This window comes from Scatophagus argus, chromosome 17, assembly GCF_020382885.2.
Source record: "Scatophagus argus isolate fScaArg1 chromosome 17, fScaArg1.pri, whole genome shotgun sequence".
NCBI classification, from domain to species: domain Eukaryota; kingdom Metazoa; phylum Chordata; class Actinopteri; family Scatophagidae; genus Scatophagus; species Scatophagus argus.
The window spans coordinates 3090486-3105670 of NC_058509.1; the positions used below are offsets into that span (position 1 = coordinate 3090486).

Below are 15185 nucleotides of genomic sequence, written 5' to 3' on the forward strand. Positions count from 1 at the left end.
TTAATATGTTAGAGCCGTCATCACTGCGCCAAGAGAAAGAGGAGGAGAAGGAGAGCGGGAGGGAATAAGTTCTTACATATGAATTCAGTTGTAGCAGGCTGAGCGAGAGACAAATAGGAATCCTGGGTATGAATTGAATTGTGGCAGGGAGCGAGGAGAGATTGTGTCCTATGTAATTTCAGACTATAATGTGCTGGTACACAGTGTTCTGTCCTCCCTCCCTCCAGGCCTCCCTCCATCCAATTCTTCTCATTTCTCTTCATTTCAGCACACAAAGAGCACCCGTCTTGCCGTCTGTGTGTCTCTCTCTCGTTTGCATTTCCAACGCTCACCTCTTCACCCTCCTCAGGTTCTGCTGTTTTGCTCTCGTCTGTCTTGTTCCTGTATCTCCGATTTGTTGTCTCGCTCTTGCGTCGAGGTATTTCCTGTCCCGTTCTTCTTCTCGCTGCTGTTTTATTCAGCTCCGTTCTGCCTGCTGCTGCACTTTACGCTGTGTTATGGTTGTTCTGTTTGTTTGTGCGTGGCAGCTTTTTCTCCCTCTGCAAATCTTTCTGTCGAGGTTTGTGTCTGTTTGAGGTCACCTAATGTGTCCCGAGAGGGGCCTACTGCTGCTTCATCAGCTTGTGGAGTATCGCACCCACAGGCTGCCGTCATGAGAAATGGTTGTTGTTTGAGTGTATGAAACTTTTTCTCTTTTTTCCTTTTTTGCATTTTGCATTTTTAGTTTTCCAAGCATGCTCACTCAGTTATCAATGTGCTCTCTTTTTCTTTTTATATTTTCATTTACAAACACTCAGATATGCTTATGATGGACTGACTCCTTCCGGTTCACCCTGTCAGTGAAAGCAGAAATGTCACATTCTGGGCTAAAATTGACTAAAACTGGCTACACTGCAAAGCCTACCTCACTTTGAAAGGAGGATCAACGATGTAATCAATAACCTTACTGCAAGGAAACGTTGGCATTCAAACCATTCATTTGTTTCATGATGGTTTGATATGACATGTGCCGATACTGGACCATCATGATGTTTTCAAAATGCCCGTCGCTTCAGCAAACCACCTCTAAGGTAGTGACAAGTTACCCCAACACGGTAGCTAGCGGCTGAACGTCTGGACTCGCCTCCCTTTGTGCAAAGCAGGTTCTTCATGACACTAATGTGCAGGGGCTTCTGGCTGTGTAAGATTAACATAACGTGGAACAGCTTTTGGTGTCATGTCTGGTAATCACACAACCTGATGTTGGGTTTGTGAAGACGCTAACTTTGAGATTAATTGTAAGAGAAGTGAGTGTGTGAGTTGAGCTAATTGTTTGGGTACGGCTTCAGAGAGGGAGGATCTCCCCTGTAGTGTGTGAACTGAGCGCCTTGTGTTTCGAGTGTTATCACCTCTGAGTGAGGCTGTAATGAGGATTCATAGGAGGAGGAGGACTTACAGGGATAAATGTGCTGTATTCACCGGAATCACCTGCTTTATTAGTGATCCGTGTGCCTTCGAGCTCAACAGCATTGCTGTGTGAGCGATGTTATTTCCACGCAATGACCCGTGGATTTTGTCTTGACTTTGAATCTGCTGGAATAATTAGTGAACAGGGCTGGAGGCGAAAATGTGATTTTATTGTAAATACCCGAGAAACTCTGTAATGGAAGCATAATTTTAAATCCATACCTTTCACTTATTGACTAGTCAAATTACGTTTGTTTTGTTTTGTTTTTTAAGCAGACGTGAAGACACAGAGTGCAGTTTTGTTCCAGAGATCCGAAAGGTTTCTGATTTGATTCTGAACTGCATCGTGTTTCTGTGATTGATCACAGAAACGTGTGCTCAAAATATTACATGTTCAGTTGTGAACTCTCTTTTTCTCGGGATTCCCTGGGAGGACTTCAAGGGGCCTCCATTGATCTCTGAGCCCCAATTTAAAACCATTAATTTAATTTTGGCTAATGTTTTGCTGGCTGCTCCTTGTGCACATCCAGCTCCAGCTCCTGCTCACGTCCCAGCTCTGTGTCATCGTCAGAAGTGTTAACACTGGCGTTCGTTTCCTGATCATCCCTTATTAATTTGTTTTCAGCTTTGTAATCCGGTTATTTGCCACTTGCTTCTCGTTCTGGCAGAAAATATCAGTAATTAGGGTTCAGTGCTTGGCTGGTCACATTACTCTCGTCTTAGTGTTTTACTGAGGAGTGCTTGTTAAAATGGACCCGCGCCGCTTTGAGATGAAATGAGCCAAATCCACCCCCATTGTTGGAATTCACCCGTCTATCTCGGTGATTCACAGTGCCAGCCAACCCAGGAATCATGAGTCACAAGTGGATTTTTAGATGGGGAGAAAAATAGATTAAAAACAAATCTAATCTGTGAAACCTGAGGAAATATGTTTCCGACTTTGTCATAAATTTGTTTTGCATGTAAAATGTTAAATTCTCTCAGCTTCTTCATTCACTTCCTTGTATAATTGATGATTAAAACTTTTAACCCTTCTGCGTATTTATGGCTTCAGTTTGTCAGGCTTCCTTTTGGGGCTGTGTTCGCACTTAGAGTGATTAATTTTAAACTCAACAGCTTTTAGGTCTGGATTTTTGACTGAAATGCACATTAATTGGTGGATTATGCTCAGACCAAACTGACTGGACTATTATGTCCCATGAAGTACACATGGGTATGAGCTAAGCAGTGAACATGTGCGAACGTGTCGAAGTGTCAAGCACACACAGAGTCACAGTTTCCTTTTTGTAATGAACCCTTTTAGTGTGCCAGGCCACCGTTAAAAAGCAGATCATAAAGCAGGAACGGAGGCGCTTGCCTGTAAGTAATCGCTAATGGGCTTATAACGGGGCTGCTAACCATACCTGACTGTGGTGTGGGTGGACGTAATTGCAGAGACACTGGCTGACACTGAACGTACCTGAGCTGAGCCAGTGGCTGCAAGAGAGATCGTCAATCCTGGTGATTGCTTAGAAATGTAAAAGTGTAGGAGTGTGTTGGCAGGGCTGCATGCCAGCATCTGTAGTCACAATTAATTAGTGAACTAATCAATTAATTGACGGACTGCAAAGTAATCTAAAATTTGTTTTACTTGATCCAATAGATGTTTATTTCATTACTGAGAAACTGCTCTCCCTGCGTCCAGCTCAGCCCAGTCGCCACAATAAAATGTTGGTGTTGTACGTTTCTGCAGACGTCATATCAACACCTCTACGATACATATCAGATTATGCTCAGATTACATGCGTGTGCTGACTGCCTCATCTGGAGGAGGAGGTGAAACCTCAGCTGCCAATTGAGGGAACACTTTTCGACTTCAGCCGAGAAAACCGGGTGATTGTGCAGCCATCTTGGTGGCAACAAAACAAGACGTCAGACGTTCTCCAGCTGTGTTTGTAGTGACAAAAGTAAAGCTAACAAGACCTCAAGCACAACACGAAATTAAAACTTAAATGCAAAGAAGTATTAAGTGGAAACATAAAGAAACGTAATTGACTATTAAAAATGAGTATGAAATGCAGCCCAAATCAACAGCGGGTTAAAATCTTTCCATCAGTGTGAGACTAAAATGGTCTTGTGTCCTCAGTTGCGGAGACAAAAGGCGGAAAAAGATTCCAGAAGGTTATTTAGAAGCCAATGATGTGTGTGAACGGTCACGTCCAAACTCTAGTCTGTACTACAGAGCGAGTTTAACGAACACAAGTGGGATTGATAACGTGACGTTAAGCAAGTTGTCCCTAAGGATTCTTTTCTGGGCACCGTTTGAAAATAAAAAAATCCACAAGGACGCAGCAGAATTGACTGAATGTTATTGGATTGGATAATCACCCAGCACGTCAGCCTGCTTCAGCCTTAACGGGACAGTTGTTATTATTGCTGTCAAATCACATCAGTCGGCCACTTTCCTTTTTTCCTTTTCCTTTCTTGGATCAGATATCCCAGCACTCTGTCATCTATTCATTTCTGTCCCTCAGTATCACAGTGTCAGCAGTACATTCAACAAACAATAACAAATGAGATGACATGCGTTTTATCTCATGTCCTCTTTTTGAAATGTGAATATTCTCTCCCAGTTTTACACCAGCTGTGCCCCCTTTGCCTTTACTTGTCCTTTCCACCAATATTGGATAACCATCTAATTTGTTCACAGCTACATCTCTTATATCTTGATCCTCTTCTCCCCTTTCTTTTTTTTTGAATAATTCCTTTTGATGAATTCCTCGCTGGCCTTTGATCTGTGCAGCAGAAGTGTATTGAGCAGGGAAAGCGCATCAGATCGGGAAGGCAAACTCTTAAAATGCAACTCTGAGGAGAGTTGTGCACCCTTGATCAACAAGGCAGGGGCATGAAAAGAGACGTCTGCACATGAAAGGAAGCACGGAACAAAAGCCATTGATAGATGCTGTGGATCCTTTTGTTTTGTTAAGATATGACAGATATGTATCGTTTAATGCAGCGTGGAGTATGGGCGTTGTTTCTCCCACCTTCAACCTCTTGTCCTCCCTGAAAAGGCGCACGGTCTGTTGTCTTTAAGTGAACTCTTTGTGCAGTTGCTCAGTTTGTCTCGCAGCCTTTCGAAGGTGTACATCTTTGTTTTGGTGTGTCTGCTGTACAGGAGGAGCTCAGACCCCGAGCGGCAAAGGTGGGCTTTTGAAAACTGAGACCTGAGGTGTTCAGGCTTCTCTTCTCTCTTCAACATCACTGCTGGTGCTCTTGTTATTTAATGCGTAAATGTAGCTTGCGGTGGGAAAGCTTTTGTTTGTAGGTTGTACACTCAGGCTTATCTCCTGGTGAGAAAACTGGTGCAAACTTGCAGTGTTGAACTTTTTTTAACTCCAGGGAAGGTTTTCTGAGCTCAGGTGGTTCCATCGCCGGTCCACATTTATGTCGTCCCTTACATTCAACACCTGGGAACAACAGCCACAGTAGCTCTGAAAAAATGACCTCCGACAACAGAAGGGCAGTGGAACGGTCCGTTCACCAAGGCCGACTTGACTAACATAAACGGACATGACGTCACACAGCGAACAGCCACTGTTTTGTCCATGTTTTCCTCAGCAGATTCACTGTAACTATCGACACTTGAAGAATAAGGGTAGAATACCTTGCTCAAAGGCACTTCTGTAGTATTTGTTGTAGGAAACACTTCTGCTCAGACAAATCCAACCTGTCCAGGGGCTGTTCTTTCTCGCTTAGCAGGATTACAAAGTTATCTGGACACCATGTAACACCCAGAACAGCTTCTGCTTTTGCTGTCCCGGCGACTTCTGGGTTTTACTCATCAACGCCCGTGGACTCAAACCAACGATCAGAAAACAGAAGCTTGCCCTGGCTTCTAAACAGTCTGCTTTTACATCAAGAGACATCAGGAAGTGTTGTGTGTCATGTTAGATGTGTCATTACAATGAATCAAAGGGAAGCAGTCGGTGTTGGTTTTCACTCATTAGATTTTCTCAGGTTTTGTTGCTGTGTTGCACTCAGCACCAAAGGACAAAGCTTTTGTGCAGGGATTGCTTGGGACATTCGAGTTTGGTGCCAGCCAAGCTGCCAAGCTTTGTTAGGTCATGAAGGAGCATGCTTTTTTTGTGTGTGTGTTTGTTTTGTTTTTTTCAGTGAGGTTTGCCCATACAAATGTGCCAAACTGGTTTTGCCGAACCACATAAAATTGTCCAGTCTACCTGTCCATGAAGAGATACTCGTTTATTGTTAGTGTAATCTGTGCCTCATATTCCCACACAGGGCTGCCACTGTGTGTGTGTGTGTGTGTGTGTGTGTGTGATTTGTTACCAAGGAGTAACAAGAGGAGTTCCAGATTGCAGTGATTCAAGTCCTGCTATCAGAAATCAGCAGACCAAAAGATGACAAGTTTAGCACCGTCAGTAACAATTAGAAAATATTAATAGAGCTGTGCCAGCAATAAAGAGTTTTCTGACAGACAATTAGATACTAGAAAAGGTAATTTCTGAAACAATTGTCCATCGCAGCTATGATGCCCCCCCAAAATTGAGAGGCTGTCTGTAGAGACATGAGTCACATGACAAGTCTGGAGCACTTGTGCATTTCATTTATATGTAGAAAACTGGGGAATGCTACAGATGGTTCTTGCATGCATCAAAGCGTGGCAGAGTCTACCTTTAACAAGCCGTTTTTGCTTTGAAAACACAATGTGGTTCCAGCTTGGACACCAGAAATGGAACAGCAGAGTAAACTGTGTCAGCCTGACGAGAACCTGCTTGTGGACGTCCACCTTTACGCCAACATTATGCACAATGAATACGAGAGTAGCAGCAGGTCTGACACTTGGATCGCCAGCTGACCCTTTTAGCTTTTAGTTGATCAGTTTAATCAGAGATGCATGGATGACATACCTGAACAGGTGGGAGTTGAAAGCTACACCGCGGTGCCCTACAATCTGTATAGTGTGACTAAATTGCATATTTTCCACCTATTCATTATGATAACAATAGCTTTTGTGTGGAGTATCATGAACCCTGTCAAGCTCTTGATGGTGCAAAGTTGCTGCCGTGAATTGGAGATTCCTGCTTCACGTATCATCAAAAGGACAATAAAAACTTGATTAAAGATGGCTGTACGGTAAAAGTCATTTAGAGTCAAATACCAATTACTGGTGAGTCAGCTCGCACACTCATTGTTAAGTCTCTCTCTCTGTGTCTCGCACACACACTCCCAGTGTATTAATGCCCTAGTCAAGCCGACGAGTGAACGCCTTGGATCTGCAAAATGTCAACTTTTCAGAAGCGAGTAACAGCAGAGTTCTTATGAGGTGGCCCACTGTGCATTTTGGAAAAAATATGCAGAGGGTATTTTCAAAGGGTTTCATCTGCCCCACAGGCCATTTGGCCATTTCATTCTCTCGGCCCACGGAGGATTGTGCAGCAGTAATAAAGAAAAAAAAAGAGAAAAGAAATGAAATGAAATGAAAGAAGAAGGAAAGAAAGAAATCTCTGTAAGTGGAGTTAATGGGTTGTCGGCTGACAACATGGCGACGCTGAAAAGCCACCCACAGCGTAAACATGCCAGTTATCTGAGCTGTCAGCTGCCCATTAATGGTACTTTAGAATTAAAAGTTTGTTTTGGTTTTTTTTTTTGCTTTTGTAGCTCAGTCCATCACACAATTTACACCTGGAAAATGACTGACAACAAAATTATAAAATGGTATCACTTTTATTAACTGAAAAGTTACATAATATTATGATTAAATTATTATATTTTGAAATAGAAATAACTAGAAATAACTAAATTCACTAGCATTAAGTCCTAAATAATAATAATTCCTTATAAATCTGTGTTTCTTACTTTAACTCAATAAATGTACATGTTTGAATGATTCCTCCATGTGTCTTGTTGGGCTCTCTGTATTACAGTTTAATTAAAGAGTTTGGTCTAAGCCTGCTCTAATTGGAAAGTGTCATGAGATAAGTTTTTAAGATAACTTTTGTTGGGAATTGGCTCTATGTAAATAAACTGAATTGAATTGTTCTACCTCAGGAATTAAGACACAACAAGTGGAAAAAAAATGCTCTAAATGAACGTTTTATTTTGATTAAAGCGTGACTTGACGCAGAGGCATGATGCGAATCAAACTTGTTTTCCCTTTTACCATCTCATCCGCCTCATTTGGCACGTGTCCGGTGGTCTGGTTGTCTCACACTGTCACATTTCTAAAATCTGTTCCCACCTGTGAAAGGCAGTTTGAAATCACATCAGGGAGCTAATCACACACAGCCTTTGTCAACAAAGCTGCGGTTGCATATTTGCAGAGGGTGTTGAGGATGTTTCCAGCTGTGACAAACTTTTCCAATTTTCCATTTTGAATTTTTGAAAGCCTCATCTAATCAGGCAGAGATCACAAGATTTCAGTGACAATTTGAGCTAATTCAGGTTTACTGATGTGCAGCAGGGACAGCAGAAATGACATGAGAACTTTCTGGTGTTTTCTGCACTCGGTACAGAGAATCCACTTTGTGTTGGTGTGTCCTCTCACACCACGCAGGAGTCTTATTTAGCTCAATATTTCACACACACTGAGGATGCCCCCTCAGAAAGGAACCACACTATCTAATATCTGGAATGATTAGATATTATTTGCCTTCATTTCATGCTGACAGTCATCTTATAACAAGTTTCAGTACAGAACAAACATCAGTGCCAGCGCTGATCTTTAATCACAGCTTATTGTTGTTTATTTAGGTTGCATGTGTTGAATGAAATTGCATTAATTTTCTGCTGAAATCAGTCATTCAAAATCTCCTAATTTAACAAAGCAGCCACCACTGAGGAATCAGCAGCTGTCCTTCAGCGTTTAGAAGAAAAGGAAGAAGAAGAAGAATCAGCTTTTATTGACAGTATATATATCTTTACATACACACACTGAATTCGTCTTCTGCATTTATCCCATCCTTAGTTGAACACACACATGCAACACTCAGCAAATTACATGCAGTGAAACACACACAGGAGCAGTGGGCTGCCACTGTCAGGTGCCCGGGGAGCAAATTAAGTGCCTTGCTCAAGGGCACATCAACTGGCTAATGGGGGTGGGGGGCATTTTTTTCTCATTAATCTCTCCACCACACCCAAATTTTTCCTGCCCGTCCGTTGTGGGAATCGAACCGACGACCCAGCAGCTCAGAAAATTGATGATGATGAGGTCTGATATATGGAGAGATGGAGAATTAAACAGCATTCTGGAGGGGTATTGTTGTAGAGACAAAAATGTTCTGGTTTTCATCACCTTTCAAGTGATGTAAGTAGCATCTTTATGGTAACAAATCCTCACACTGTGTGTGTGTGTGTGTGTGTGTGTGTGTGTGTGTGTGTGTGAAATCAACGCCTTCCTTGCGACAAACAGTCTCCTCTGTCCTTTCCTTCCGCCACGTTGTTGATCAGTGTCCTCTTAGTGAAAAGCCAAAGCAAAATGCCATGATTATGAGCTGTCAAATGTCAATTACCAGTAATTCAGCTCCCCAGTGTGCGGTGGATGAGACAGTCACTCACCGCCAGCCCTCCTCCCTCCTCCTCCCTCCTCCTCCTCACGTCACATTTGAAGAATTACGTCAATTTTTTTTTCTTTCTTTTATTTTTTCTTTCCCACGTGTGAATGTCATGAGTGTCAGACTTTAATGGGGTGTTGACCTGTTTAATGACTGTGCTGTGTGTGAAATGTATCGGCGTCTGCAGTGAGTGATATCACATACTGTAGCCCCCGAATGCTCATGATTTACCGCTATTAAATATAACATTAATAATGTGATGAATGTCTGAATAGATTTACTTCACCTCCAGAAACGTAAAATCGATATTTTTATATAAAAAAAATAAATCGCAGGACTGCTTGTGTGGTGGCTTGTAGTGATGATGAATATTGAAAGCTGCCACCAGACTCTGAGTGTTTTAGAATCTTCCAGCATTATTTCACAGCCTGCAACTTCACTATTTTGCTTCACTTTCACCATCATCAGCCGTATTTTTGGCCTCAGCAACAAAAAAAAGCTCTGAACACCAACCATACGTTATGAGACAGACGTTAGCTTTAGCAACCAGCCAGTCAACCCTGTGAAACATTTAGCAACAGAGCCCTTATGGGAAAAGACTTAAATTGATGAAACATGACTCCAAATAACTGCTGAAATCGCTTTTGCTCTGCCCCAGTGGCTAAAATAATAATTGAAGGCAGGTTTAAGTTTTAGCAACATGAAATCCAAGAACAAACCGCAACAAAAAATGCACCTCACAACAATGCAGGCTGTGCATACAGAATGGAAAAAATGAAAGAAATAAGAGATGACAGCATGAATTGTGTTGCCTGCTTAGCTGTTGCCTGTCGAGTTTGACTGGTCCAACATTCATCTCAGATGTCTGTCCCCTCTGTGTCCTCCCGTCCAGCCACTGGTCCTTCACATTGAAATAGTTCACATTAAACTGAAACAATGCCACAAGCTGCTCGGCACCGACTCAAGTTGATTGAAATTTTTCACTGCATGAATCTTTCAGACCTCTTCCGTCCCTTGTTAGCAGCGCAGTTACAGTCGTGGCCTTAAGCGTAATTTATGCCTGCTTGCTCAACACTCAGCAGCTGTCTCTCGACGAAAGATGGCACATCTCACCTCAGCCTGAGTTTATACCTGAGCGACAAAAGCTGGAGGATAGAGAAACGATTAAGTGAAGTGATCACACAGTTAACCCAGCGGGCTCTGCTGAGACAGATGCCGTTTCACTCTTGGATGAACACAGCATAGAATTAAATGGCCGATTTGTACATGGATGAGTCTTTTAAGTTCCTTATCTCAGAGAGTCAACATGTGACTTGTTTTGGAGTTGTTGTTGTGCAGCTCGATTTTAAAATGGGAAGTCATTTTAGGTACTTGAAGCCGAAGTTTGGACTGTTGGTTGGAATACTTGAGCTACTTGAGGTACCACTGCTGATATTAGGTGCACTAATTTTGCTCTCATGTTTTAATCTGTACCGTGTACACGATATGAAGAAGTGAAGCGCAGAGACATTGCAGTCTTTACAGTACAATGTGAAGGAATCATCCGTTTACCAATCATTTGTTCAGACCCCCAAATTCAAAAGAAGCAGTTGAACCATCAACACTCGTTTCCCCTGAAAATACTCATTTCTTTGAAGAGACAAATGTGAAGTCTCACTAAATAATTATGCTTTTGAGGGACACACGAGGCATCTTACATCAAAATACTAATAATGCTGTCCTGGAAAACATCTGTCATTAACGTGCACCTCATGACTTGCCATTGAATGTCATGAGGTGATAATAATAACCTCTCTGATGCCTGTCATCATGTTCAACAAGAAACACACCCAATTAAAGACTTAAGCACTGACAAACGCTAACAATAACGCTGCCATGAGACACTTCCTATCATCTGGCCTCTCATCCTAATGTGTTCACAATAATTATGCTGTCTGAAATAATTTAATAACTTGATAATCATATTGTGCAGAGAGGGAGCAAAGGAATCCTATTTGATGTCAGTATATTAAAATGATTCTGCACGCAGCACCTTTTGGCTTTCAATCTTAGCATCACTGACATTATGATGGACTCACAGGAAAACCCCAAAACAAAACAGCTGTGGTTCACTGCCCTCTATAAGTATGTGATTTGCATCTTAATGTGGATGAGTGAGCTACCCATCAGCATATTCCTCACGCGTGTGCTGCGTGCCTGTCTACGCGGGGAAGCTCCACATAAACAGGCAAATGCCACAAGCCTCTAAATGTCAATTAACTGTGATTCATCTCTCCGGTGCATTGGGAGGGAGGCAGAGTGCAGTCGTTCATTTAACCACCTCCCCTCTTTGACTTTTCATTTACGTTTAGCTGACGCTCCGATCCACAGCGACTTCCACCGAGTGCAACAGTCGAATAAGCTGCAAATTGTGTGATCATCAGGGTTGCGGGCGAATAATGAAGAGGACTGAAAAGATAAGGGTGATAGTGGTGCACTGACACCAATTTCCCTGATAGCAGGACAAGTGTGTGTGTGTGTGCGTATGTGTGTGTGTGAAATGCTTCTAGAGCATAACCACAATCAACTTGTGATTCAAAATGGCGAGAAGTTTGCCTCCATTAAATGTGTAATAATTGAAAGTTTGTGCTTGAATAAAAATTAGATTGGCTGAAGAGACAGAGCAGAACTTTAGGTATTGATATTGTCTCGAGATTGAAACGTGCTTGTAGTTCCATGACTCCTGAATATAACATGAAGTAAGGACGTGCTGTGTTCATGGTATTTTAGGATATGATGTGTTTTATGTGCGCTTCTTAAGTTGGAGAACTCACAGAAAGCAGCTGATGTCCTGGCTTTTATTCTCTAATATGAGGTGACAGTTCCCATAATGCACCCCAAATACACATGTGTTTCAGACACCAAAACATACCGCACCTCGCTTGGTCATCATTGCTAACCGCTAATTTAGCTATTGCATGATGAAGTCAAGTTGCTACTTTGCTAGCATTTTTGTGCTATTACACAGATAACTAGCGAGCTCCATACAGCTTGAGTTAAGTGTAATTTCCTGATTATGTTCTCCAGACGTATATGTTGCTGTCTATATTTGTCCAAATCACATAAACCAAACAATGAAACAAAATAAAAACATCTATTCGACTGTGACTAATTACTAGCTCAGAGTTTGACCCTGCAGAACACCCAGCGAAACGCCAACCAGTTGTAATGTTTTGGCGGTGGGGGGCGGTCGTTTGTCTGTATGAAGTGTGAAATGAAACTTTCTTCTTCGTCCTTTTCACTCAGTCAGCTTAGTCTCCCTGGGCCTTTTTGGACTCGGGCCCTGAGGAAATTAATAATTTCTGATGCGATCTCATGCTCTCTCCTTTTTTTCTCCTTGTATCTCATCATGGCCTTTCTCAAACTTTCCAGACTCTGTGTTTCATTCTTCTCGCCTCTCTTTGGTTTTTTATCCTTGCTCTTCCTTGCCTCCTCCAATCTAACCCTGCAGCTCCTTTAGTTATTCATTTAGTCAGTTTACCTTCTTCTTGAGTTTCTCTGTGCTACTCTTTCATTCTGTTGCATCCTCCACCATACATTTTTTTTATTTCATCTTCATCTTCCTCCCTTTTCACAGGCTCCTTTCACACTTCTTCCTGATTTCTCTTTCAGTGTTTAGCTGCATCCCGTTTCTCTTTCTCCATCATCCCCTCTTCCTCTCTGCTTTTCATTCTTTATTGACCACTTTGAATAACCCAGAGGTTCATGTGATGTTTTGGTATTTCGGCTTCTTTATGAATATCTGGAGTTGTATGTTGATGTGTTTAATTAGGGGAAATGAATCTGTGTGTTTGAGCATGAGAGAATTAAAACGATATTAGAAGAGGAATTTGATGAGAGGAGAAGCAAATAACAGAGACGTGGATGAATTCTCGGCTCACCGCTGCTATTCTCGTTGATTCAAACTGTGGAAAACTCGTCTGACAGCCAGTGGTCTGCATTTTTGTGCTTTGCATGTGTGTGCGTGTCTGTCATGTGTTTGTTTGTGTGTTTGCTTCTGTCTTACAGTGGGAATGGATAACTGGTTTGACAGCCCATTGTCTCCCTCAGGGTAGAGACTGTGGTTCAATGACTGAGTCAGTCTCATATGCACTCACATTACGGTGAGATGCTCTGATTTATGTGCACACACGCACACACGCACACAGATGTATGGTAATCACATATATGCACACACTGTTGAGCATACATATGCTTTTACACACAAAATTCATTCCTGCACACATGGATAGACGCGTGGACGCCGTAAATCCCAAACAACCCAACAGCCCCTGCAGCACACACACACGCACACACACACTCACACTTTACACTCTTTGTTAGTGTGACTGTGTTTTACAGCTGATTTGCCAGCTAAACCCCAGCCCTCCCATTCACTTCCATGCTGTGGCATGTAACATATTGTCCTAATCAATCCTTCACACACTAAGAGGCTTTTTCACTGGAACCACCGGGGGCTAGCTAGCGGTTAGCGAGTGCTTATCCCCTTTTCTTGTGCAGAGAGCGAGAGGCCGACTCCCCACAAGAATTTTATCTTTGCAGGCACAGAGGCTTGCTGAGAGGGCAGAGAGCGCAGGGAGGTGGAGGAGGAAAGACCTTGGTAGGATTTGATCCCGGGTCAGCAGGGGGTTCATAGCAGGGGTCTGGATCCCTGCGAGTACCAGTCAGAGAGCAGTGAAAGGAGCAGCGCCGGTGGAAGGAGAGAAGAGAAATATAAAATTAGAGCATCATTATATGTCGAGGTTAAAGGACATCGAGAGGTTTGATATTCAGGCTTATTGTCGCAAAATGACTTGATTCCAAGGCATGAACAGTCAAACAGTCACTGCCTCATGTGATTGTGTATGTGGAAGGTGCCAAACACACTGCAGAGCTTCTGGACTTGGACTAGATTACATTAATGAGGGATTACAAGTTCCCCGTTTTGTTCTCTCTGATCCTTCCTTTTTTTGTTGTTTTTCTTACTTATTCTGTTTTCATTTTCTCTTTTTCGCGCTTATTATTACAAGGATTACAAGTTCATTAAAGTTCATTAATTTTAGGAAATTTAGCACAGCACATGTAATTTGATGGCAAATACAGCAAATTGTTGAGAGCTGCTTGTTGACAGCTAATGTAAATAAGAAAGCCGATTGCTGAGAGGCGAAGACGATTCATGTCAGCTGCTGAAGTGCTTAAGCTGAACACATTTTTCACAAGGTGGTGCACAACAAGGCGAGGCTTCCATGCCCTTAAATGCCACATGGTGTTGAGGTGTGTGTTGTATCAGGGCTTCTTGCCGCTCTCAAATGCAAACTAGTCGTTGGCTCAGTTTGAAAGCTTCAAATGTATTTTCTGCAACGTCAGTTTTATTTCCATCTGAAGTTAAGTGGAAGCCTGGCTCCCCTGTGGAGCATGTTTGAGCACAGAGACCTGACAGAGTTGGTAGCAACACTGATTCTTGTTTTGGGGGAAAAAACAGGGTATCATAGTTTTATTTGTAAAATGAAAAGGTAAAAAGTGAAAGTGTAGGTTCAAAAGAACCTTGCAACCCCTGAATTGCATGAATAGGAGACAAATGTAAGAAAAAGTTCCACTCGTCCAATTTAAACTCGGCCTGCAGGGCAGCGGCCAAGACAGTGCTGGACTCTAAGCATCTTCTTTCATCTCTGCTTAAGTTGGCATGCACAGGGCAGCTCTCTCGACTTGTTTTGAACCTGTGATGGCCTGGCTGACCGGCCCTGCTCTCTCAGCGTTGTTACAGGAATTACAGGTGCCTCCCACCGAATTTCAAACAGATCAGAAAAGCGAAACTCGAGCTGCTGCGGCGTTCCTCAGGGCTCGCCCCCTAGCGATGCCTCCTGGTAGACGAGCTTTCACCGTAACGAGGAGGACCTCGCTGAAGGAAGTTGACTGAGACTGTGCCTGAGGCTTGTTATCAAAGGCTCATGATTCAAATGTTGTTGTTTTTTTCTCTTTGAATGAACTTGTCTGTCTGTTTTTAAATTCCCTCTCATTGTCTGTCTTTGTTTCCCTCACTCTTCTCTATAACCTTGTTTTAAATCTCCTAGAACACATTAAAGGGGTTGATCTTCCCTTCTGACGGAAACAAAACGAGTGGGAGGGAAAAACATCAATCACAGCAATTTCATTTAAACAACTCCAGAT

The 15185-nt window shown here is 42.5% G+C and overlaps 1 protein-coding gene across 3 annotated transcripts in view; it reads left to right on the forward strand.

The window, feature by feature from the left end:
• Positions 1–15185, forward strand: part of pvrl2l (PVR cell adhesion molecule related 2 like) — a 238994-nt gene that overhangs the window by 86680 nt on the left and 137129 nt on the right. The window lies entirely within an intron of this gene.